This window comes from Geotrypetes seraphini, chromosome 2 (assembly GCF_902459505.1).
Source record: "Geotrypetes seraphini chromosome 2, aGeoSer1.1, whole genome shotgun sequence".
Classification (NCBI taxonomy): Eukaryota; Metazoa; Chordata; class Amphibia; order Gymnophiona; family Dermophiidae; genus Geotrypetes; species Geotrypetes seraphini.
The window spans coordinates 390,858,838-390,884,699 of record NC_047085.1 but is presented as its reverse complement, the minus strand read 5'-3'; positions in this window follow the sequence as shown (position 1 = coordinate 390,884,699).

Genomic DNA, 25,862 nt, shown 5'->3' with positions numbered 1-25,862 from the left:
CTACAGAGGTTTTGAACCTCATGCTGCTGCTTTTGTTATATGATAAAATGAACTATGATAAGGTAAATTTCATTCATATATGTTGAGATAGTTACGTATAAGTTAAACTGTAGAGTATTAGGATAAGTAGATGGAACCACACTAGTAAATTGAAATTTATTGCAGAGGTGAAATAACTCAGTGAAAACCTGAAGCAGTCGCAGCTCCTGAAGATGCTGATCCAGCGAAACTCAGCTCTGTGTTGGGCCAACTGAGCAACATGATTGTAGAGTCCAATGGTGATATCAGAAAGCATAAACTATAATCATTGTGGTTGAGCAACATAAGACTATGGACCCAACTTGCAATACAGCAAGAGAACGTGTGATAATTAAAAAAATGGGACGATGTGGTTTTGAAAGGAACTGAAACAGAAAGGGCTTTGTTTTAGTCCAGGTTTTCTGGCCCAATGGGGTATTCTCGTTGAGCTATTTTTTAAAGAAAACAGTTGTGTAGTGTGATTTGTTCACAGAGAGTATGGTTAGGTAATATGTTATTTAAATCAGTGTTTTATAAATATATTTATTATGTGGTAATAAAAAAATAAGTGCAATAGAAGGCTTCTTAAAGTTAGTAGGTATTTATTGTTGAGTTAGCTGAAGCCATTTTAAGTGAATTAAAACCCTGTTTGTACTAATTGGTAATGCAGTTAGCATGGAGGTAATATAATGGCATTATCTGCTAATGCAGTGGATAACATGGGTGTAGCTAGCTGAATTTTGAGTTATTGGCCATGCTGTTATTGTGCAATGGCAGTCGTTGCTCTGCATCACAGGGTAACTGACTTTCCCAACATATGAGGGATCTTCAAAACATTTCTGCGCTTTTATTTTTTTTAAACATTATTTATTAAATTTCTCAAAAGCAAATAGCATCATTTTTCCACATAATCACATGACATTCTACGGCACGCCCTCTTACCACTTCTCCCACCCCAACCATTTCCCGCAAAAATATGAAAGCGCAGAAACGTTTTGAAGAACCCTTGTAACAACCCTCTCAACAATTAATGCAGAGGTTTTGCACTTAACACATTTTAACTTCGGCAGTCAACATGCACTAGGTACAAAGCTTTACAGAAGTTTAGTGAACAAACTTAATAAATGTAAAGTTTGTGGGAACTTATTTTTACTCATGTAGTTTGCACCAGTTCTGAAAGGGAAAGTACCGGTGTGCATGTGCTTTTGTAGTTCAAAACATTTTGATGGAAATTTGCTTTTTTTTGTAAATAACATTGCTTTTAACAATTTTCCTTTTCCCCTCTTTTTCCTTTCTGTCTTTCTTCCTCCTTTTCTCTTTCCTTCTCCCACTGGTCCCGTCAAGTTCTTAATGTACCGCATTTAGAGAAATATGTACATTTGATCAATATTCAGCAAGTGGCATCAGCATATTTATAAACGCTGACTGTCGCTGCCTAAGCTAGACCTGGGTATTGAATGCTAGACTCTGGGTCTAACTGGACTCCTGCTGGCTGCTGGGATCAGCATAAATTCCTCTGTAAATTTCTCTCTCCCCCCTGCCTTCCTACTGATTCAAACATCCCCTCCCCTTCCCCCCACCGCAGATTCCAACATCCCTCCTGAACCTTTCCCCTCAATTTTATCCTCCAAGGGCCTCTGGTGGTTCAGTGAGTGATCCCATGACCTCTAATAATAGCACTGTGAGACTACTGCTAGAGTTCGTGGCAGTCATTGTAAAACATACAGCCGCAAGTGACAGGAGCAAATGGGGACTTCTCCTGCTTGGTATAATCCTACTGGACCACCAGAACTGTAGGTAGGTCTCGAAGGGGAGGGAGGGGGTGCTTTTCTCAGAAGGGGATCAATCTCAGGGGGGATAGATCTTAGTGGAAGGCTTAGGGGGGTTGGAATCAGTGGAGGGGCTGAGAGGGGATCAGAATCAGCTCAGGGTGTAGGAGGGAGTATCTGATTGGTGGGGGAGGGGAATTAGGAAGAGGAATTCTGGTTGCAGGGGGTCTGATCATGGTGGAAGTAGTGGAAGTGAAGTTAGTGCATCCAGCAATGTCAGATTCTACCTGGAAGCTAAGTGGGTGCCAACCAATATTCGGTACCAGCACCTGCCTAACTAAGCGACCAAAGTTAGGATGCTTTTTATGTAGCCCTTAGCTGTGTGTGTACTGGTGCCAGTGGCTTAGTAAGGGAGGGGTGGGGGTGGGGGTTGGGCCACCCCGGGCGCACCGACATTGGTGCCGATGCCTCTCCTCCTCTCTGCCTCCTGGCGTACCTCTTGAAATGTTCACTGGTGCAAACAGCATCTTCCACCTGCTGTTTGCGCCAGCCTCGATTCCTTTATGACATTACTTTCTGGGCGCGGGACCAGGATGTGACATCAGAAGGGAGCCGAGGCCAGTAGCAGGTGGAAGATGCTACTCACGCCAGCGAACATTTCAAGGGGTGAACAGGTGGCGGGAGTTCAAGCAGTGAGGGTTGGGGGTTGCTCAAGCGGTGGGGAAGAGCGTGGCGAGGAATGCAAGGGAGCGCATGTAGGAACTGGGTTGTCCCGCCTAGAAGAAATTCAGTGGAATCCATACAGTGAGGAGAATGCAGACTGGAACAGAAGCACAAAAGGTTGCGACTGTTGGCAGAGAGAGAGAGAGAGAGAGAAAAAAAACTTAATTGTGGAGATCCCCAAGTTAAGTAGATATGACGGAATGGAGATGAAGGAAGACACCACTCTTGACCATAAGAATTGCCGCTGCTGGGTCAGACCAGTGGTCCATCGTGCCCAGCAGTCCGCTCACATGGTGCCCAATTTGAATCTAGCCTTACTTGCATATGTTCTGTTCCAGTAGGAACTTATCCAACCTTGTCCTGAATCCCTGAAGAAATCTGATGAAAACAACTGTTGCTCTGCTAGCTTTGAAGAAGAGACTTGCATCACCTCTTGACAAGGGGGAGAAAGGTCTTTATGCTCTTGGCTGATTATGTAGCAGATGGCTAGTAGAAGTAGGAGGAACAGGAATACTCTAGCTGATGCTAGGGCAAAGGGTAGCACTCTGTACTGAAAATGATATGTTCTTGTCTGAAAATAGAGGTACTTCCTGAGAAAGGGGATATGCGTGTAGTGAAATCCATAGAGCAAAGCCAGTTGTTCCTCTCTAATAAGGAATAGAGAGTGCCTAGGGACAGTCCAACATGCCACTACAACCTCACAGCTCTGTGCGGTTTACAGATGAAGAAGACTGCGCACACGCAGGAATATGACAATTCCATAATTAAGAGTTTTTCTAAAAAAAAAAAAAAAGAGAAAGAGAGAGGTTTATAACAATCAGTTGCTAAAAGGTTTTCTTAAAAAGATAGGTTTTTAATAATTTCCTGAGGTTAAAACGGGATGGCAGCCAGTGTTCCCTCACAATTGAAAAATGTGACAGTAAAACAGCACCCTCTATTGGTGAGACTGTGGGTGGAGGACTCCTGCTCAGCTTAGAGGGAACACTTGGCAGCTGGAAATCAACTTACCAAAGCTCTTATCCCAAAGAGCAGCCTGGTAAGCCATAATTCTACTGGAAAAATCTCTAGACTTATACCGACAACCCTTAACAGAGGGAAAAGCAAAAAAAAATCTGTAGGTAAAACTGTTCTTAGACTTAGAACTTGTTGAGGGCTTGGAGGGTGAGGAACAGGCGCAGTCCTCCGGTTTGCTGTATGCATGCCTCGACAGGAATGAACATCACTCGTACGCCAGGGCACATTGGTCAAGATCTTAATTTCACCAGTGCCTTCGCCTTAGGTTTGCTTTTAGATTTTGTTGGGAAAGCTGTTAATATGGTTTACTCATGGCATTAAATACTTTAGCAGTACCTTCTAATGTGTTGGGCAATCTTTTTTAACTGTTGAAAACATAATGTGAACTCAGCCAGAGCAGTTATGCTAAAATATTTTCCACTTGCATACCTCTTGTGTAGATTACAGAGAGAAAACGTTACAGACAATAAAATCTGGGGGAAAAAATTGTCATCGCATTTCAGCTGTGCCATTAAGCGCTGCAACAGCCATTTTGGCACAAAGGAAAAACAACAAGTTTACTGTTTCTTATTTCCCCTGGTAAACAGATTGCTTATTTTAATTGTGAAAATAAAGAGATGGAGGCTATGTGGGTCTGTAAATAAGATTGTGCATCTCAATTTTCTGCAAATGCTTAAGTGGTTTACATCTGTTTCCTCCCAGTTGTATTTTTCAAACATGAATTTCCATTTTAAAAAGAATCATAAAATCAGCTCTGTTTCTCCATGGATCTATTAGCAATAAAATAGCCTACAGAGATTTGCACAGCCATGGAAAATGTACAGTGATAATAGGCCGTCCTGCTGTTACATGGCTTATGCAAACTTTACATTTATCACTGCAGAACAGTCTATCCGCAGGGTTGGAGCACAGCAAACAAGTGAATACAAAAGACCAAAAGGAGAAGGATGATTCAGAAAGCTGTATATACACATCATTAATCAGATCTGATGAATTCTAAAACTAGGAGCATGACTTCTTCAGAGAGAACCTATTAAGGCAGCATTGCAGTCAACCCAATGTCGGCAATGCTGTAAAGTTCATCTGCATTATTAAAAAGGAAGATACTGTTTTTTGGAGAGAAAAACAAACAAACAAACTTTCCATTGTCAAAAGTTATTTGCATGATAATTTCTGGAATGAGCTCTGGATTCAGTCTTCTTGAATCCTTGTAAGGTCCAATCAAAGCAGAAAACAGAACGTCAGGGCCAACATGCAAAATTCATGCTAAAAATGCCATTTAAATTATCTTCAATATACAGCTGGAATCTTTATATCTCCACAATCTGTGAATGTGGAGAAACAAACAGCCAATTACCTGGTCATACAGTAGAATGCCCATTAACCAGCTAGAAAGAAAATGGCTTTTCTCAACTAGCTTATTTCTGATGCACTGGGCTTGTTGAGAACTGCCAAATTCAGCAGCTAACTGCTCATAAGAAATCTTTATGTAAGAAGACTGGATTTACTACAAATTTAGTAAGCTAATGATATGAATAATGCATGCGTGCTAGAAAGAAAGTGTGTTATATTTAGATCATTTTGCTTAGGTCATCTAGGTAGAGAAACTGATGTATAAATTCTATACTCCTGTAAGCATCCTTATTCATTTCCTCATGTCTTACACCACACCTGCTTTTAGGAATTATCTTTCTATCTACAGAGCCCACAAGCACTGTCCTCTCCCCCCCCCCCCCCAGAAATCTAACTATGAGTATAAACTCTTTGTGACTCCCTTTTTAATCTACTTTCTTGATCCATTTTCTGTTGTTCGCTTGATTGACTAACTTCCATAAAATGTATTACAGTAATGCTCTCTCAGAAGACTTCCATTCTGGTTTAGATCAATTACTAACTATCCCTACCAATGCTGCAGGCCACATTCTGGATCTCCTTTAGTTATAGTTCAAGTTATTTGATATACCACAATGTATTTTTAAAAAATCTAAGTAGTTTGCAATGTCAGTTAATAAGTATAGTGTAGGGATGTTTCCTTATTTGCACCTGAAGGTTAGGCCTCTCTGACATCATCAAACCTGAACCATTGTTTGTAAGAAATCATTCCAGCCTAAACCTAGCAAGAAGAGAAAGAAGAATACATCTTTGCTGGTTCTGCCTGATGCATTCTGGGTATGTACCAGAACAGTATTCTAGTTAAGGACATCCAGCTATGCTTACATGCTCAGCCTGTGTGAATCTTGGGGGAGGCATGGCTCTTATGCTGGTCTTAGCTAATGAAGGCGCCTCTGTTTCATGGCCTGAGTGAGACTCTATACAGAAAGGCTATTCATCTAAGTTATGTTTCTGGATTGGTCCTGAGAAGTCATCTGACAAGAACCGAATAGAAGGTGCCTAATTATTAATTAGTCTATGCTGGGATATGAGTGAACTTGCATCTTATCATAGGTTTCTCTGTGTATCTTCTATAATAATTAAGACCTGAAAAGTTACCTCTTGTGACTCTCTGCCTGAGAGAGAGAGAACCGGACTTTTATACCTCTGGATTCCATCACATAAAGGAAACCTTTGCTGCTATCCTAATTTACAGCTGTTCCAGTGATTAACGGACTCTTTCCTGTACCAAAAGAATTCTTATCTTCAGTGCTGAGTAGAGGACGTCTTCCCTTTCACCTGATTTTGTGCCACGGCCTAATCAGATGGTGAGAATATGGAATTCTATTATCTTATCAGCTGGGGTTAGATAAATGAATCCTATTGTGGTTCGGGATAAGGAGAAGTGAAGCACCTTGGTGATAAACTGTAATAGATTGCTGATAATCAGGAATTATTATTATAAGGAATTATTTAGAGTGTAAGAATTAGTTTTACTTATTTATCAAACAAGTGTGGTGTGATAATTATGTACTGAGTTTCATACATGTATTATGTGAACAATAATTAGTTATTGCTGCTGGCTTATGAATTATATTTTTCTATTTTCATAATAATTAGCCTGGGTCTCTAGATTCTTAGTATAAACTGGCAAAATAACGAACCTTGGGTAAGGAGATTATGGTATTCCCTAGCATCTGACTAAAACAGGCACATATTTGTTTATGTAACTGATTAGTCATCCATAAATCTGAACTTCAGCTCTTGGGGCGGCGTCTGGGCTTCTGTGTTCCTACTTTGCGTCTCTGTGACCATGTCCGATGATAATGAGACTCAGCTCTCTTGGTTTGTCCTTGAAAAAGATGTTTTTCAAAGCTAGCTGAACCTGGATGAGATATTATGGTCTTCCCTAGAAAACTAACAGGCACGTATTTGTTTATGTAACTGATTAGTACACCATAAATATTACTACAGTAGGTGTCAGGGATCAAGAGCTGAAAAACATTTCAGGACATTTAAAAATATACCTAGACAAAACAACATGGAAACTTACACAAAAGGGAAAAGAAGGAGACAAGAGCTACAATACCATAACATACCGTATAGTTTCTTATATCCCGCAGTTTTCAACAAGGAATCATCGCAGCTTACAATAAGATCTGTTATCACATTAGCAATTAGATTCTAGAGAGTTGGTTAAGTAGAGATCAGTAATTATGAGGAGAAAAGATAAGTCTTTAACATTCTTCTGAAACTGTAATAGGAGGGAACATGATGTAAGCATAGGGGCAGTCTATTCCAGACTCTGAGGCCCAGAAATAAAATGGGGGAAGACAAACATAACTGGAGGAAAGATGAATTGATTTTTATACTTCAGTAGCTGGCAAGTGGAAGAGTGGGCGCATGATTAATCTGGAGAGGGAGCTGGAAAAGCTAGGGAGAAATAGTAAGTTTTAAGTTGAGACTTGAACTTCTCAAAGGATATTTCAAGGAGGAGGCTATTCCAGAGGATAGGGGCAACTACACTAAAGCAAGGTGTTCTAGTGGTATCCAGGCAGACATGGTAGAAAGAGGGTATTGTTAGAAGGCATTGTTGGGAGGACTGGAGAGCCCTTACAAGGGACTAGGGAATGAGATTAGCCTGGACACAATTCTAAAAGGGGATGGATAGATCATATTTGCCTAAGGGTGAGGAAAGAGAAGGTACATTAGATAGATTGTGAGCTCAAAATTCAAATACAAAAGAAGTGTACTAACGTATGACTAAGCCAAAATCACCTCTGAATTAAGTGACTATATAGTGACAAGCCTCAGAGACCTTAAGTTCAAGCAGTATACTGCTAGATGTGTTGTCAGGTCAGAATCTCAATCATTGGCTTGTAACACATAAATATCAATGATATGTCTTTTAAATCAATTTTAAATAAGTTTTAAATATTATAGATTATAAATTATTATGAATTATTCAAAATATCAAACACTCAAAAAAACGATAGTGCTTAAGTTGATAAACAGCACTTATCTTTTAGGTAGTAAGTAACAGCACTGCCATTAAGATGTATGTGTTCTAGGAGTTTGAGAGTAGAATATCATGGCAGTAGACTGTAGTTCCATCAGTCAATACCTTCTGTTCTGTTCCTATTCCCTGATCTAATCGTTATTTTATTCCTTTCAGAGGTTTGTGCACATGGTTCCTTCTCTTCCTACTCATCGCACTCACTAAAATTTAGGGTTGATTCTTTTATCTCCCACTGTGATCTTTTCCCTCAGAATTATGAGTCCCTTTCCTATATCTGGTGATCTACCTTACAACCTGCATTATACAGGGCTGTCCAGTTTGAGAACTCACTTGACACTCCAGATAATCCAATCCTTGATTTCACTTAGGTCTGTACCTAACTTGAATGCTGTTGGCAATTCAGCCTTTTCTTTATTAGCTTCTACTTTTTCCTCCCCTTCACTTTTGAGTCTCACACTGCCACTTTTGCACTTCTTCCTATCGCTGATATATCTAAAATATGTCTTGTCTCCCTGTTTTACCATGTCAGCTATTTTTTTCTTCCATTTGTATCTTTGCTTCCTGACAACTCAATCAGCCTCTCTTAACTTTTCCTAATATTTTTGCCTGTCTTCCTGTTTCTGCGATCTTTTCTAGTTTATGAAAGCTAACTTCTTATCCCTTACTACTTTTGAGAACTAAAGTGGCTTTCTTTTCCTCTTACTGTTACTTACTTGCCTCACAAAAAGGTTTGTCGAACGTATAATGACTCCTTTCAGTTTTGCCCACTGCATTTCTACTCCATCTAGACAATTCCTTGATGCAATCTCCCATCCGAACAAAGTGTTTTTTTTAAAGTCTAGAACCTTTACTTTTGAATGAGCCCTCTCTATAGCCATCTTAATATTAAACTGTATCATGCAATGATCACTGGATGCCAGATGATCACCCACTTTAACTTCAGAAACAATTTCCTCGTTTGTAAGCACTAAAGTCCAGTATGAATCACCACATACCTTGACTTCAAGAAAAAAAGACATACCTTATCTCCCTATAACCTCTTTCTTATCTTCACCTCCTCCTCCCAACAACCACCCCACTCTAATAATATAACTTCTAAATTCTTATTGTAAATCTGATAGATTCCTTGCAGAGAACTGCGGTATATGACATTGTATTGTATTGTTTTGTGCATTTTTCTTTTGGATGTGTTTTTGGTTTTTGTTTTTTTAAAAAGGTTCGTATACACATCTGAAAAAGGGCCATTTATTAAAAAAATCCAGGATAGGCATTCTGCAATTTTGAAAATGGTCATGTTCGGTACTAGTTTTTGTGCATCTTCCGCAAAATAACTAAACGGTTTTGGAAGTCATATCAAAAATAGTCCTCCAAGGGTACCTCTTGCAACTCCACCCCCATCTCTAGAAACCCTTATATGTATATGGTGGTAGCACATTAATTCCATGTGTATATCCCCTAGGGAATTTTATATGTAACTATTTCTATGAATAAAGCTCTATTTTACGTGCCAGAAAGCTTATAAATATATCCTTCTCACCCCCTCCATCCCACCCCCCTGAACAACCCCCCCCCCCCGCTTTGCAGAAGGTTCCAAATGCTGAAGTTGCCATCCAAGCTCACTCTAACCTACCCAACCATCCTGTTTGCAGGATATCTATCATAAAGTCTGACCAGTAACATCCTCATGTTCCAAATTAGTGGAGTTCCCATTGATGCCCTTCCCAGCTCATTCTATACCAAATCACCATATATGGGACACAGACTGTGCAAGTCTGTCCAGTACCAGCCTTAGTTCTTTAATTTACATTTTTAGTTTTCTAATTAGAGAAGGCGAAGGGAAGGGAGAAGGAGTGTGCTTCAGGGGAGAAAAGGAAGAGGGAGAGGGCCTGCAGAGGATGAGATAAGGAAAAAAAAAAGAGAAAGAGAGAGAGAGAGAGAGTCATGGGGGATAGGGGTTGAGAGGGAAGGGAGAGTGTTTGGGTCAGATTAGAAGATGAGGTAAATGAGGCCACTACAGATGTTTTGTGGGTATTTGCTAGTTATTACCGATGGCTTTATACTTTGCTGCAACCCTCACAATTTGATATGATTTACAATCACCTCTGGCCAGTAGATGCCAGTGATAGGACAAAGTTTTTATATAGCAGATACTCTGAGCATCAAAAAATTCCTTTGGATTACTTGTCAAAAGAATTTATGAGCCTCAGTCCCACCACTCCACCGCATCAAAGCGGTGAGCTTTATGTGGTTATTTCCTCATCGGCTCTTTCTATTTTTTATCCCGTTTTTCTTTGTTTTTAAATCTTTTAAAAGTGCATTGTGCTATTGCTACAATTCTTTTATCATTCTCAATAAAGTGCTAGGGCTTAATCAGTTCATTATATTTCTAACTAAATTCATAAAAGTTTTTATAAATATATAAATATTTCAAAAACAGCTTATGTTGTTAGAGCTTAGTTCATCTATCTTCATTCATTCATTTCAATCTTTGTTTAGTTTGGTCGGTTTGGGAGGGTTGGACCCGACATGTTTCTCCCACTGCGACAAAGACATGTAAATAATTGGTTGTAGGCATTCCTAAAAGTTAGGTGCACTGTTACAGAATATGCCTAATCTGCGCACAATTTAGACACAGGTAATTAGGCTTGGTTTTCATTGGCCTAAATGGGCATGTCTAAATGTTAGTCATATATGGGTGCTAAGCATGATTTTATATATGGCGAGTGTTTTTGTATAGAATTATATTATAGAATTTGCCTGTGCTCCACTCAGTTATGCCCTGAGTATGCCTATATATAGGTGGCATAATATATATACCTACGAAGATAAATTACCCTCTGAACAACCCTTGTCTCTCACACTATGCTCAAAGAAAGTGTATGCTTTGTGACCACACACTCTGCTCTCTAGTAATTTGTATGTGAAGAATCTAAGAGTTGAGGCTTGTGAAACGAAATATGAATCCTGTACTTTCTGACTATAATTACAAACATCAGTAAGTAGGAAATACCTAATACAGTATGCAGATCCTGTATATTTAGGTACAGTATATGTTCATACATTATACATGTTCACTCTAAATGAAGTATTGCTTATCTGCTAATGACTGACAGGCCAGCTCTTTCAGCAAGTCGTTAATAGCTGCCAAATCCTATGTCCTGTTGACCATTATTGCTCATGTTAGCAATTTAAATATATGCTCATTAAAATAAATGCAAATTGTAAATCTAATGAAAAGGATGGGAATCCAATTTTTCTGATTAGTTACAAACTATAACACTCATTAGTGTCCAGGAGAGGCTCCACTGCTACAGATGTAGGTCATTTGCAGTGTTATCTAGAGCCACAGAAAATAAGTAAAAAAATTATTTTCCTCATGTTTACTTACACTGTATGGATCCTAGTTTCACGTATGACCTCTAAGGACACCAACCTAGAGGTCATGCGTGAAACTAGGATCCATACAGTCTACCCATTATGTATCATTCTGGCTTAAAGGTCTCAGGTGAAATTCCTCCTGCTGGTCATTAGTAGCCCATAAAAATTTTCCTTATCAGTCATTAATGTTTCACTTCATTTTATTAGTGATTTTGTATTGCAATTTGATGCTACTGTGCAAACAGTGCGATATGAGCCAACTGCAAAGTTAGAACGAAGGGAAAGTAACACAAACATGCGATAAGGCTAAAATTGTAGCCAGTGAGGTAACAATAAATTAAAGGTACCAGATAAAGGGAAGAATAGGAGAAGAAAGTTTATGAATTTGAACGAATAGACTTTCTCTATGAATTTGAATGAATAGATTTTCTCTGTTGGGTTGTCTTAGTTGTATTGGTAGTTTGTTCAAATGTGGAGAACTTGGTATTCAAAGAAATGTGTATATCAAATGAATCCAAGGTCTCCAATAGAATTAAAGAATGTCAAATAAGGGTAAGGGTAAATATTGGAGGAAAAATAGAAGAAATGATTGACCTTATCTCCATTTACTTCCACTACTACTATTTATTATTTCTATAGTGCTACTAGACACACACAATGCTATACATTAAACACACAAGGGATGGTCCCTGCTTAAAAGAGCTTACAATCTAATTATGAAAGACACACTGAACAAAAATGGTGAATCAATATATGCTGCTCATGTAGAGAAATACAAAGGGAGAAGAGCTAGAAAGGATAGGGGGCTACAGAGGGATGTTGTGCTTTACAAATTGGTAGGGTAAAGACTTAAACACAGTTTCGAAAAAGTGGGCCTTCAGCCTGGACTTGAATACCGCTAGAGACTGCTGATTTTAGGTTAGATCTGATAAATATCGATAGAAAGGAAGCAAAATTAAGGGGCTCTTTTATCAAGCTTTGACAAGCGTTAATGTGTATTTACAGCAGCAAAAAATGACATACCGTGGGACGCAGCAATCTGTCCTACTGTAATTTCTGGATATGTGCGTGCTCACTCCGTTAGTGCTGAGGGTGGGTCTGGGAGAGCGTGTTACATTGCCACATGCTGATTAGGACATGCTTAGCCTGTGAGCCCTTTCTGCCTACATAATAGGTGATTGTAGGAGCTCATGCACTACTAGCCATGCATGAATGGGAAAATTAGCGCATGATCATTAATACTGAAAATAGTAAAATCATCCATTTTACACCAGCGGTAAAAATGGCCTTAGTATGCAGAAATAGCCATATAAGGATGCTGTTTGGTAAAAGGGCCCCTTAAATGCTCCTTGTGACACTGGGCAAGTCATTTACGCTGGGTTTTACTAAACGGTGATAGAGCCGTGAGCCGGCAAGGTAATTGCTCTGTTACTCATGGGAGTTCTATGAGTGTCAGAGCATTTACCCCACCCTGGCTCATGCTAAAAACTTCTAGCACAGCTTACTGTTCTTTAACCATTGTAGTTCTACCCTTTTTTTTCCAGTCGTACCCTTTGTCTAGTCTAGTATGTTATTGTTTTGTCGAGTATGTTTTTTGGTTGAAGTTATGTTAATTTGTATTAATTGTTTTTACCCTATTTTAAAATGTATAACCACCTTGAAATAAATTGATAAGGTGGTATATCAAATTTTTAATAAACTTGAAACTTGATAAAAGGGTCCCTTATTCTATCAATTGCCCTAGATTACTGGTTCCCAACCTTGTCCTGGAGGACCACCAGGCCAATCGGGTTTTCAGGTTAGCCCTAATGAATATGCATGAAAGAGATTTGCATATAATGGAAGTTAGAGGCATGCAAATCTGCTCCATGCATATTCATTAGGGCTATCCTGAAAACCTGATTGGCCTGGTGGTTTTCCAGGACAGGGTTGGGAACCACTGCCCTCAATACCACAGTTAGACTGTGAGTCTGCCAGGACAGGAGCGGAAAAAATTAAACCCCTCCTTTACAAAGCCGCACTAGCGTTTATAGTGCCGCCCACAGTGGTAAAACCTCCGACGCTCATAGAATTCCTATGAGCATCAGAGTTCTTACCACCGCGGCCGGTGCTAAAAACGTTAGTGCAGCTTTGTAAAGGAGGGCCTAAGAGTACCTGATTGCAATTCAATGTATTATAAACCACTTTGGGTGAATCTTTTCATGAAAAGGCAGTTAATAAATCTAAATAAATAAATTGGTGTTTGTTAGATAAACACTGGGGAAAAAACTAGTTCCCCTAGTACCTTCTTACCTCTCCCCTGATTTGTCTCCTAACCTCTACTAATTTGTTTTCTTTTTACTATTTCTGTGCTAATGACTTATAATTGAGACAACTATGTATGTTTTACTCCACCAGAGTTAATATCCAGCAACTGTACCTTTGGCAGCAAAACAGATTCCTTTTGTACACTCAAAAAAAAAAAAATTAGCCAGCAAATAAAGACCTAAATTTATAATTTATGAACAGAAGCCCTAGATATAGCAGTATGGCTGGCAAATGAATGCTTGTAATCCCAGGAGTACCTAGGGAGGCTTTGACTACCAGGAAAATTCAATCAACCGATCTAATTACTCAGGTTGGCCTTTGCATAAATTCCCTTCAATCAGCTTCTGTTTCATGTGCTGCTAGCCCCCATCCCACCCTTTGTAGAACATAAGTAGTTCAGATTAAATATTTTTCATTATATTTTTATATAAGCAACTTTTCTTCTGCCAACTCCAAAATTTTGTACATATTGGAGAACAATAAAAACAGCAGAAATGATCACTTACACATACACTAGTATTAAAAGACAAGTCAAACAGACTGATATATTGATTTAAAAAAATGTATGGCTCATTCCACTAAATAGTAGTCTAAGTGAGGTAAGAGCAATTAATGATACAATCATTATTAAGAGAACTATTTTCTAACAGTTGACACACACTTATGTCATTAATGTACATTATCCACTATAAGGCAACCAAGATGAAGAGGATGGAGTTCCTCTCATATGAGGAAAGTCTAAAGAGGTTAGGGCTCTTCAGCTTGGAAAAGAGACAACTAAAGGGAGATATGATTGAGGTTTACAAATGGGTACAAGTCTAGAAAGGGAACAAGTGGAAGCTTGTTACTAGGTAGTACCTACTCTCTCCTCCCCATAGAATTGAGACGGAGAAATTAAAAGCATATATATTTAGAAAATATTTATTATAAGGTTTGTTTGTTTTTTATTTGTGATATAGAGGTCCTTTTATTAAGGCTCACTAACCGATTTAGCGCACATTAAAGATTAGCAGAGGGGGGTTAGACAAGGCTGTCCTTTGTCTCCTTTGCTTTTTGATATTGTATTAGAACCCTTGTTATTAGCTATTCAGCAAGCAAAGGAGATACAGGGTATTCCTTATTCAGATCGGGAATATAAAGTTTCCACTTATGCAGACGATATACTGCTTCATTTGAGAAATCCAGAAACAACCATTCCAAGCTTATTAGAATTGATAGAGAAATTTGGAAAATTTTCAGGCTACAAGATAAATTGGAGTAAATCAGAAGTTCTTCCACTTAAACCACAAGACCCTACCAAATTATCCAAACCTAAAGATTTTAAAATTTTACTAGGTTTTTTATCCAATATCGGATCCATAATCGCAATTAAGAAAAAAGAAGAAGAAGTTCTTCCACTTAATGTCCATTGTACAAAAGGATTATTTGAAACATTCCCCTTTCTATGGAAAGAGGACGGAATAAAATATTTAGGCATTTGGATAAAAAACACGTTGGAAGAAACAATGAAAGTGAATGAAAAATTTTTATTACAGAAGGTAACAGAAATGTGTGAGCAATGGAATCCTTTACATCTGTCTTGGTGGGGGAGAGTCCAAACTATTAAAATGATGATTTTGCCTGTGATTTGTTATCAAATGGGAATGTTACCGGGATTTTTTTTTTCAGAGGTCCTTTTATAAAAAATTAAATTGTATTCTAACAAAATTTATTTGGCTGGGTAAAAAGGCTAGAATTGCTTTAGTATCTTTACAAAAAACGATTACAGAGGGAGGGGTAAATTTTCCCACTTCTATAGATATCATCAATCCTATATTATGCGCCAGGGTATGTATTGGATCCTCCCAGAGCCTGTTGATAATATTCCGGATTGGTTATGGTTGGAATGGCGCTTCATGTTTCCTCTGCAACTATGCCATGTACTTAGTATCAAAATGCCTAGATTGTATAAAGAAAATAGTTTACTTGTAGACACATGGAAAACAATAACACCTATTCCAATTAATAAATCAACAAATCAAACTATATGGCTGAACTCCAAGATTCAAATTGGTGGATATAAAGTCATCTGGAAGCATGGATGATTGCAGGAATATGTGTATTAGAAGATGTGATTTCTAATGGTAAAATGCTTGAGTTTTCACAGTTGCAACATAAATATGGTCTTAATAATTCACAAAGTTATAGATGGTTGCAACTGAAGCAGGCTATTCAGGTGGGGTTCCCTGAATGGAAAAATCTCACTAATCAATATAGTTTAGAGTTCTTATGCTTTCAGGTGGACTTCCTGGGACACCAGGCCACACAGTGGTACAAATTAATATCTGGATTTATAAATAAAAAACCAAAAACTGGTCTTCGGGACATTTGGAGCATTGAGATCAAGCATCAAATTATGGCGTCTCAGTGGCCACGAATTTGGTTTAGGAGGATGAGATGTACAGTATCAGCATCCATGAGACAAACCTCTGTTACATAGAGCATTTTGGACCCCTGTTCATTTACAGCCGGACTCCGCCCCCAACAGTTTCGTTGCTCTCTCTTGCCTCCTCCGCCGCGCAGCGGCGGCGAGCCGGACTCCGCCCCCAATAGTTTCGTTGCTCTCTCTTGCCTCCTCCGCCGCGCAGCGGCGGCGAGCCGGACTCCGCCCCCAACAGTTTCGTTGCTTTCTCTTGCCTCCTCCGCCGCGCAGCGGCGGCGAGCCGGACTCCGCCCCCAACAGGTCAGCCCATGTTAAAGCCGCCCAAACCCTCTGCGGCGCACTTTGCATCTCACTGCACCACAGCACGATTGCACCAGTCTTCTTAGCCTTTTATATTGTTTTAAGTATTTTAGTATATTTTTAAAAGTTTTATTTACCTGTTTGCTTTTACTTTGCTTTTACTTTATAGTTTCGTTGCTCTCTCTTGCCTCCTCCGCCGCGCAGCGGCGGCGAGCCGGACTCCACCCCCAACAGGTCAGCCCATGTTAAAGCCGCCCAAACCCTCTGCGGCGCACGCCGCGGAGGCGCGCGCCTTTGGCGCGCGCCGAAGGAGCGCACCAAAGGAGCAAGTTTTGCTCCTTTGTGCGCTCCTTCGTGCGCACATTGAGTGCGTTACATTTTTTTTACTATTTAACATCATTTTTTTAGGAGGTTCTTTACTCTTTTTTAATACTTTATTTTTTTATCAACATTTACCCAACTATTTAAATATCAAAATGCATTCAACTAATATCAATATCCCAGTTCACTGGGGTCACCGTCCTCTTCCAAATACTGTAAATCTGATTCGTCCTAACTCCACTATTGAAATCCCTACTCTTAAGACACTTTCTAATCAAACTTCATCTAACCAATCTTTCTTAAATTCTAACAATCTTAAAAGATATAACTCAAACCTAACCATTGGCCTAATTAATGCTAGATCCATTAAAAGCAAATTCCATCTCATCAAAGATACCATCTTAGCTCAAAAATTCCATATTTTCTGTATTACCGAAACCTGGCTTTCTGAGGGCGAGGAAGCCTACCTAAACTATTGTTGCCCCCCAGACTACTACTACATTTACAATCACCGCCACATTCGTAAAGGTGGCGGTTTAGCCATTATTTATCAAAATGGACTACTTGAATTATGTGATCAATCTACAGGTAATGTTCCGGTCGAATATCTACATGTCAAAATAAACCTTTACCCCAAAACCGACCTCTTATTGCTTTATGCACCACCTCCTATAGGACAAAATAATATCTCCATTATACAAAATTTAATATTGGATCATTGTATTGCTTCTACCCATCCCCTCATTTTGGGTGATTTTAATATACATTTTGAAGATCAAACAAACCCAATTACAAAAGATATGCTTACCTTTATTAACTCTATTAACTTATCCACTATCATACATCAACCAACTCATATCGCCAAACACACAATTGACATGTTACTAGTACCTATATCTTCAAAATTTAACTATTCTACACCACTAATCTACCCAATTCCATGGTCAGATCACTATCTTATATCATGTGATATTACATTTAAACAAAGTATTCCTGATCCGTCAGCTTCAAAACGTAAAACTATCACGTATAGAGATTTCTCTAAAATTGAATTGAAGGATGTTTCAATCATCTTTAATTCCATTAGTTTAAACTTCTTCTCTTCTACATTTGAAGAACAGTTACGTACCTGGGACTCAACACTAAAAGAACTCATCAATTCTAAAGCCCCTCTAATATCTAAAACTCCGACTTGTCGTAAATTTTTACATCCCTGGTACACAGTAGAACTTCTATTATTAAAACAACAGCAGAGATCCCTAGAAAGGAAATGGAGAAAAAATAAATCCATCACTAATTTACATAAATACAAAGAACACGCTTTATTTTACAAAAAACAAATCAATCTTGCCAAAAGTAACTACTTTAATAAAAAAATAGTAGAAGCCAGAAACCCATCAGCTTTATATTCTTTAGTAAAATCTATTTCTCCTTTGGCTAATAATAATAATATGGCTCAAAAATGTGCACTCTCATCTCAAGACATTGCGGATTATTTTACCTCTAAACTTGAATTGATTCGTAATACTTTTCAACCAATCTCTTCCTTTCAACCATTAGACAACGACAATTCTCTATACATTTCTACATCCAAATGCGCAAAATTTAAAATTCCGTCATTAAGTGATATTGAGTCTATTTTAAATAAAACAAACTTAAAAGGAACACGCGAAGAAATAATACCTCCATATTATCTTAAAAAATTCTTTTCTTGTCTAGGCCCTTTCATTCTAGCTTTAATACAACACAGTTTATCCACGTCCTCCCTTCCTCAAGAATGGAAAAAATCCATTACTTTTCCAATCTTGAAAGACTATAAAGTTTCTCCAGATGAAACTTCTAATTATCGTCCGATCGCAAATATTCCTTTCATAGCCAAACTTACAGAGAGACTAGTTTTTGAACAACTTTCAGATTTCATTGAAACAACCAATGTACTCCACCCTCATCAAACTGGTTTCCGTAAATATTATAGTACAGAATACACCTTGAATGGCCTAATTAACAATATTCATTATTTTTTAGACCATCACAAATCGGTTATTTTAATCTCCCTAGATTTAACAGCTGCTTTCGACACCATAGATCATAACCTTTTATTAGATCGTCTAAACTCTATTGGTGTCAAAGATCAAGTTTTAGAGTGGTTTTCCTCTTTTCTTACAAATCGATCCACTGTCATCAGCTTTAATAATAATATTTCCAAATGTTATTCTACAAATTATGGAATTCCACAAGGTTCAATACTTTCACCCCTCCTCTTCAATATATTTCTCTCTCCACTTTTAAACTTAGCACAGTCTTTAGGTTTTACCTCTTTTGCTTATGCTGATGACATACAACTAATTCATCCATTAGATCCTGAAAATTTGGACCATATAACAAGTATAAATAATAAACTTCTTTCGATAAAAAACTGGCTTTTCTCAAACAAATTAGCTTTAAACCTTCAAAAAACAAAAACAATGTTATTTACTTGGAAAAATGATATTAAATTAATTACCCCAATTTCTATTAATAACGCCGCATTAGACCTGGTTACTACCATAAAAATTTTAGGCATTTTGATTGATGATAAACTTACATTCCATAACCACATTAGTAATACTGTTAAAACATGCTTTTACAAATTACGTCTCATTCGTTCGCTTTCTAAATTCCTTCAGCCTGAATCCTTAAATATCTTGGTTCATTCTTTGATAATCTCTAAATTGGACTACTGTAATTCCCTTTTCATTAATATTACACAAAAGGAAAAAAAAAGACTACAATTAATTCAGAATACAGCCGTCAAATTAATCTATAATGCAAGAAAATATGATCATGTGACTCCCCTTCTTGTCAGATCTCATTGGTTACCGGTAACACACCGTATTACGTTTAAACTTTTATTTTTAGTTTTTAAAGCCATCACTCTAAACGAGCCACAATTTATTAATAGATGGTTAATTCCGTATAACACGTCTCGTTCACTTCGCTCCTCTTCTTCCAACCTTTTGTCGGTCCCTTCATTGAAGGTGATTGGAACTAGACGTAACGACATGTTCTCTGTCATTGCCCCTCAGTCTTGGAATCTCTTACCGCAACACATTAGGGAATTAAAAGATTTATCCATTTTTAAAAAAACACTAAAAACGTTTCTTTTTAAAGATGCATATGATGTTTAATAGTTTGTTATGCTTTTTTATTCATTTATAAATTTATTTCCCCTTCCTATTTGTTTTTTCCTCTATTATTACTCTTCCTTTCCTATCCAATTATTGTAATTTCTTCCCTATTTATCCTCACAATTCAAGTATGTCTCGATACCCTAACTAACATTTTAATATATGTTTGTAATTAAGTATGTTTAATATTTAAGCAAATTTTAATTTATATTATCAATAACATTTAATCTGCATGTGTTTAGGTTTCAATCTGTATGTATTAAGGCTTTGTAAATCGCTTAGTGATTTAAAATAGGCGATTCATTAAGAATAAATAAACTTGAAACTTGAAACTTGAAAAATTAGATAGCTCTAAGTCTGATAGATGTTGGCACTGCAATCTCGAAGCTGGGACTCTAGATCATCTATTATTCTATTGTCCATTTATTTTGGATTTCTGGAAATCAATATGGGGCCAAATAAATAGTTTATTGGAGAATCCAGTGGCCCTATCATATGATACTATTTTATTTGCCCATGTCAATGAGGGCAAAGAGTCAAATATCCTAAAAAAATAATAAGCTCTTGCTAATTATGACTGGAGTCGCCATTCAACAAATTACTTTTAGTTGGAAGAATTGGAGTAGATTAAACTTTAATTTCTGGTGGAATTCTTTGTGCCATATATATATATATATATATATACGATGGAAAGAATATTAGCCATACAGAAAGGACATTTTAATAAATTCAAGGATGTGTGGGGACCATTAACAGATTATTGTAATGAGTAAATAACATTTTTCCCTTAATTATACAATTGTAACTGAGAAGTTGGGGGGGGTTCTGATCTTACATTAATTGTTTGAATTAGTAGAAAATAATATATTATATGAGATACGTGATTACATATGACATGGTAAGGGTGGGAAGGGGAGTGATAAATTTCATTAATTTAAGATGATTGTAATAGAAATTCAAGTGATGTTTGTAAGTTTAAATGTTATTTACGATTACACTTGTAAAGTTGTAAAAATGAATAAAGAATTTAAAACAAAAAAAAAACGATTAGCACATGCTAAATGCTAAGGCATCCATTATATTCTATGAGCGCCTTAGAATTTAACGTGCGCTAAATCGGTTAGTGCACCTTAATAAAAGGACGCCATAGCTATTTTGATCATGTCTTATTTTATTCAATAATTAATGCTGGCTTTTACAAAGCTGCAGTAGAGATTTCTACCATGGGTCAGCAAGGTAAATGCTCCAACGCTCATAGAATTCTTGTGAGCATCAGAGCATTTACCTCACTGACCTGTAGAGAGACCTCTACTGCGACTTTGTAAAAAGAGCCCTAAGTGTTTTATTATATATAGCTACTTCACAGCTATTTATTGTGATCTGCTGTGGGCCTTTTAAAAGGGAGTTGATGAATTATAAATGCTATTTAACATAACATGAAATAGCATTGAGCTTCTCAAGGATATGGCTGTGAGGTGGAGGCAAGATTTTGGCATGGAAAGATAAATAGATTCTCAAGGCTTACTGGAAAAAGAGGGGGAAATCAGGGAACATGTATCAGGGAATCCCCTGCCCATTTCTAATGACTATTCAGCCAGAGTAATGTTAGCCTAAAAGAACCTTGCTCTGGTGAGTACAGGCTCCATGACAAAGGCATGGCGTTCATCATGGGATATGTATGGGAAACGGCCTGCTACTAGTTGGAAGCAAAAGTGCAGAAGTTAGTAGAGCAACTGAACAAGTTAGGAGTAGGGGAAGTGGCCTAATGGCAGTGGAGGCTATATCATTGTTTCAGCAGATAAGAAGATAGAAGAGATGATGGATGGTAAGAATGGGGTCTCTCCTGTCATGTAGAGTTAGTTGTAATATAGTCTTTTAAGAAACATAGTGGGCATTAGTATGCTGGATGATGCATGGACAAGGCTGGGTGGAGCTTTCAGGGACTTCAGATGAGAACATAGGTCCAGTTGATGCTTGATAGCTGGCCGACCTGTATCTACTCTGGAAATGGAGCTATGGCTCTGCTGGTGTCTGTTCTCTTCTTCTTTATTGTAACTTCCTCTTTCGATTTTACTTAGTCAATATTCAATAAATTTTATGCTGCCTGCTGCTGGCTAAATTAGCTCCATTTATTTAGTGCCAGGCCATGTCCATACACTGGTATTGAATACCAGGGCATGATCAGATATATGCTGGCCGCCAGCACTTATGTAAGTCCCGGCCAATATTTAGCTGGGGATATGTGAAGTTCTCTGATTTCATTCCCTCCCCCCCCAGTTCCAAACTCTCTCATACTCCCTGTTCTGATCCCTCCTCACTTCAGCATCCCCCATTCCTGATCTGACTGCCCAATTGCAAAACCCTCTGATGTTCCTCTCACCCATCTGATGCCAAGCACTGTCCTATTATTTTACCTGAAGAACCCAAGTTTAAGTAAACCCATCGGTTCAGACCTTAAATTCTGGCCAGGATTGAGAGAAAGAGGCGTGGATTTTCTGTGCTAATGGCCTACCAGGGTTAAACTAGCTCAGGCCCTGACTTCCCTAAAAACTGCGAAAATGTATTTAAAGCAACCCATCTGATGTTCATCAAGGCAAGTAGGGGATACAATAGCTTAAGACAATAAGAGTTTGGGATGCATCATGATGTTTCCCCTTAGTTTGTCTTGTTCATTTTTTTAATGTTGTTGAGAACATGTGCTCTCTGGTTCACATAGAAGCAACGTTAGAGAGGCAGACACTCTTTGCAAATACAGTGGAACAGTGATTATCTGCACTAACCTCAGCAGAGGGTTGTCCGGATAATCAAAAATCCGGATAATTGGACGTTAATTTTTTGTCGTGTTTTTAATTTAAAAATACCTTCTCCGCACACACTCCCCACCCCACCCCCCACCTTCTGACAAGAAAAAGCAGCATTCCCCTTCCCTTCCTGAACAGGCACCACTAACCCCTTCCCGGAGCCACAGAAAAGACCCCAGGCCTACCTTGTTTCCCTGGTGGTCTAGTGGCAGCGCTGGGCAGGAGCGATCCTACTCATTCCTGCCCATGCTCTGTCAGCGACGAAAATAGCTGCTGAGACTTCCAGGGGCTGCTGCTAGACCACCAGGGAAACAAGGTAGGCCTGTGGGTCCGGGAGGGGGTTGGTGGTGTCTGTTTAGGGAGGGAGGGAGAATGCTGATATTCTTGTCAGGGGGAGGGGGGTGCACTGAAGGGTTTTATTTTTTTTAAAATTAAAAACAAAAGAATATGTAACAGAAAAAAATAATAGCTCTAAATCTAATAGATCATTTGTTATTCTATTGTCCATTGATACTTGCTTTTCGGAAATCAATATGGGGTCAAATAAACAGTTTGTTAGACAATCCAGTGGCATTATCCTATTACACCGTATTGTTTGGCATATCAATGAGGGCTAAAAGCCAAATATCCTCTAATAATAATAAGCTTCTACTCATTGTGACAGGGGTTGCCATACAACAGATTACAAATAATTGGAAAAATTGGGATAGGCTGAATTATAGCTTTTGGTGGAACTCTTTGTGTCACCTATTTAAAATGGAAAGGATAATTGCCATGCAGCAGGGAAATTTTAAGAAATTTTAGGTTATTTGGGAGCCATTAACAAGATACTGTAAAGATTGAAATTACTGTATAGAATAAATATTATTTTTTTTTCCTTTTGTTCATACATGTCCAGGGTGGGGTGGGGGGTGGGTGGGAATATTTTAGGATTTTATTTTTTTTTGCTTATGAATAATTGTTGGGTATAACGGAAGGGGGACATTTGATGTGAATTAGAATTTAATGATATATTAAGTGATGTTAAAGTATAAACTGATTGTATTTTATGTTACACTTATTGTGAGTTTTAAAAATGAATAAAGATTAATAATAAAAAAAAAAAAAAGAATAGTACTTCGGGGGGAACTCAAATATAAACTGAGATCCCCTGAAGCAATCTGGATAATTGGACATCCAGATAATTGGAGTTTGGATAATTGGCGTTCCACTGTATTATAATATCCTCTGTTGTTGATGAATGAATTCTTCCCCCCCCCTCCATTTACACACACACAAAATGTGTCTTTTTCTGCTTATTTTTCCTTTGTTAGTAGCATGCAATGATATGGCATACATCGTTGACATTTCCCATGTCATTACAAATGACAGCCCATCCCTAATAAGGGCTATCAGTGGGAGGATCAAATCCATGGCCGCATCATGGGTGAATGCAAACCGTAATAACCCATCAGATCCCGAGCTTGCAAGCACGCTCCTGAAATAGGAAACTGTTAGACCCTACAGCTTTGCAGCATTTGTTTTTGTCATTATCTCAGGAAGCTTTTTATTCATATTTATGGTCTGGGGGATATTTCACACGCCAACTCAACATACCATAAAGTTCTAACATGAGAAAATGTTTCCATTCCATAATGAAGTCCAACCTGCTCCTACTCTTGGATGAACAGTGGAAAGGCTGCCACAATACATGACTGAGAAAGATGAATCTGGAGCCCTCTTTCATTATCAATGTGAACTCAAGCATTCCTACTGTATTTTATCAGCCTCTTTATTGAGACTGGACCCTTTTATAGCCTGAGCCCAAGCATATTACAAACACAGAGCTCTAAGGGAGGTCAGGGACCTGGGTTATATGTTTTACTGCTGTTTGCAGAACTCTGACACAATAATTTAGTTTTCTGGTGCACTGGGAAAACTATTATGTACTCAACTGCAATGCAAAAATAGACCCTTTGTTTAGGGATGCTTCTATTTTGTTGTAGAACATGTGGTTGGTTTTGTGCAATAAACACACTTTGACCCATATTCCATAAACGGTGCCTAAATTAAGTGCAAAACGCCATTTAAAAAGAAATAATAGTGTTTTAAAAAAGGCACCTGTATCACAGCTACAGAGGTGCTTTACAGTACCTAACACCACTGCATGCGTTATGAGGTTAGTTCTTAAGCATTGGTGGAATGAAGCATTATGATAATGACAATATCAGCTTTTCTTCCCAAAGACTGAAACTCTTCACACTACTACTACTACTACTATGAATTATTTTTATAGCGCTACCAGACATACGCAGCGCTGTACAGAGTCACAAAGAAGACAGTCCCTGCTCAAAAGAGCTTACAATCTAACCAGACAAGACAAACAGGATGCCATGGATACAGTTAAGGGGGACTGGTTAATCAGCGGGCTGGGTTGGAGGTCAGAGGAGTAGGGTTAAGGATTGAAAGCTATATCCATTGCCCCAGGTACATTAGTTAGATTGTGAGCCTTCCAGGACAGATGGTGAGAAATACCTGTGTGCTGAATGTAAACCACTTAGGCTATAAGTGATCTATGAATACTAAAATAAATTTAAAAAATAAAGAAATGACCTAAGGCACAGTTACCATCCACATTTTTTCGGTTCATAGACAACGGCGCGAAAGACAAAGGCGCACCCAGACAATTGAGCGCAGCGTGGAGGCGCACGCCGCTCAAAATTACTGTTTTTAGGGGCTCCGACGGGGGTTTTTGTTGGGGAACCCCCCCACTTTACTTAATAGACATCGCGCCGGCGTTATGGGGGGGTTTGGGGGGTTGTAACCCTCCACATTTTACTGTAAACTTAACTTTTTCCCTAATAACAGGGAAAAAGTGAAGTTTTCAGTAAAATGTGGGGGGTTACAACCCCCCACACCCCACACAATGCCCCCACAACACGGCGCAATGTCTATTAAGTAAAGTGGGGGGGTTCCCCCCCCGCCCCCCTGTCAGAGCCCTAAAAACATTAATTTTGAGTGGCGCGCGCCTCCGCGCTGCGCTCAATTGTCTGGGCGCGCCTTTGTCCCGGCGCGCTTTTGACCTGACACCCATTTTTTCATTCAGATCCAAGCCAGTGTAGCCAGATCTGATCTCCCTGGCCTGCTAGCTTTCTGCACCAACACCCTCCTTTCCTCCCTCACTTCCCTGACTTAAACAACTTTCCCTGGGGTCCTGTGGCATCTCCCTCTTCCACCCCAGTGTGAATACAAGAAAGTTCTGAGGGCCATCAA